The sequence below is a fragment of the Vigna angularis genome, chromosome 4, assembly GCF_016808095.1.
Source record: "Vigna angularis cultivar LongXiaoDou No.4 chromosome 4, ASM1680809v1, whole genome shotgun sequence".
NCBI lineage: Eukaryota > Viridiplantae > Streptophyta > Magnoliopsida > Fabales > Fabaceae > Vigna > Vigna angularis.
The window spans coordinates 41,664,859-41,667,027 of NC_068973.1; the positions used below are offsets into that span (position 1 = coordinate 41,664,859).

A 2,169-nucleotide genomic window follows, 5' to 3' on the forward strand; every position below is an offset into this window, starting at 1 on the left:
ATATATATATATATATATATATATATATATATATATATATATATATATATATATATATATATAGTTCTATTTCCAAAGAACAACCTTCCCCTCCCCCAACAGTCAATATTTGTGTTTCAACAGCGTTTTAGGATTTAAGGATCAGATTGAAAAAAATGAGATCAGAATTACTCTTCCAGCGACCACATATTTTTAAAATATACATTATATTTCTAAAATATTTACTTCTTTATTTAATACAATATTAGACGGATACAATAATAACTATGAAAAAATTTAACAAACTCCTATTATTACTAAGAGATTTTAAGATTAAATAATTTCTAAATGTTCAAGTAAATTAAACTTTTATCTTTTAAATTTAAAATTGATATTTGTATTTCATATAATTTAAATATATATTAACTAGTCCTTCAACTAAAACACTTCTATCTGTTAATATAATTAAATATATATATATATATATATATATATATATATATATATATATATATATATATATATATATATTTGAGTTGGATCAAATTTAAAATCATAAGGAAAACTATGTCCAATCTAATTATTATAGATTTGGTAAAATTCAATCATAACCAAGCTAATAAATACCCTTATTTAGATAATGTTATTAATATAAATTCTTAGTATAAATAATATTTTTTATTTTTTCAGATTAGAATTTTATAGCATTTTATTTTATTTATTAATAAAACTGACTTCTATTTTTGTTAAATCCAACTTTCGAAATCTATGTTCCTTCAAATAATTGAAAATGGTAGCTAGGTAGACAAGTGGTCTTTGTAGTTTATTTATTTGAATATAAATATTTTAAAAGAGAAATATGTAGTTTTAAAATGATGAAAAATATAATTAGACATTGGAAAGTGTGTCCTGAAGTATACATTACTTGTTGTCTTGATTGACCATAAGTTTGACGGTATGTATACACTTCTTGAAGAAGTAATTGGTGAGTATAAATACCTCTTGCCTCTGTTTTAAGATACGAGATACTTCACAAATAAATACAACATATATACGAACTATGAATAGAAACAATAAGACAAACAATTTTAGCTTGAGATAGAAGACTCTCCAAACTTAATCAAAGAAACTATGATCCCAACATTCAACGACGCAATCAAGACATTCATTGTTTATATCTCTCTTTTGAACCATTCATAAGCTTACATTTTAAGCCAACAAATAAAAAATATACTTTATTTTGCTTTGTTTGAGATCTGACCATGGAGTATAGAAACACAACGCATAACTAGCATTTCATGTACAGATAAAAGATCAAACATTGCTATTGATTAAAAGAAAAAGAACCTAATGGATGGGTACCTGTCTGTTAAAGATTCAATTCTATGACTGATTTCCATAAAAGATGGCGTCTTTCCCTTTCAGACGAAACAATGAAATTAACTGTTCAAGCGATCCAAGAACTGATCCAAAATTTTATATCTGCAAACAAACCATGAAACTCAACAATAATCAACATATATTTTTTAAATTATCGGAAATTAAAAAAAGTAAAATGTATATTACCTTTCTGGAAGCTTGTAAGGATCATCGTCAGTACTCTTGGATTTACTCGGAGAAGAAGACCACTGCAAGATCTGCCTCCTCACACTCTTGCTTGGCGGCGGTGACGACGCCGTTTCACAACGTCGCTTCCGATCCTGCAAACCCTTGCCTACTTCTTTTATATCTGCGACGGAGAGCGCGACGCCGCAGGTGCGGTTCCGTTGCAACAGTTTCTCCGGCGTCTTGGAACTGAACTGAACGGGGTTTGGCGATTGGACCTTGGAGCTTCATGGTGTTTGATGATGAGTGATTTGTGACAGTGAAATGAAAAATTACTATGCACGCACTCAGGCTTTGTTTTCGGGGAAAAACTGTTTTTTTATTGCGCAACTTTGCTTCCCGCCAAAATGAGACAAAATAACGTATATTAAAATAAAGTGGTAAATAGTTGTTTTATTTGGATGATGCCCAAAGTATCTAGTTCAAAAATTATAAGAAGAATATTAACATCAAATATTGAGATGCTGATGCTTTTTATAATTTCTCATTAAATATGGAAATATTTAGGAATAAGAGATGGAGATTATATTTATGGACTCTCGTGCTTATTCTTACTTTTTGGTAAACCTTCATTTGAATTCGTCA

The 2,169-nt window shown here is 28.5% G+C and overlaps 1 long non-coding RNA gene across 1 annotated transcript; it reads right to left on the reverse strand.

The window, feature by feature from the left end:
• Nucleotides 1-1,122: 1,122 nt before the first annotated feature.
• Nucleotides 1,123-1,867, reverse strand: LOC128196323 (uncharacterized). The gene is made up of 2 exons (XR_008248520.1): nt 1,546-1,867; nt 1,123-1,461 (listed from the first exon to the last, which is right to left on the reverse strand). It is a non-coding gene; the product is annotated as an uncharacterized LOC128196323 (long non-coding RNA).
• Between the last annotated feature and the right edge of the window lie 302 nt (nt 1,868-2,169).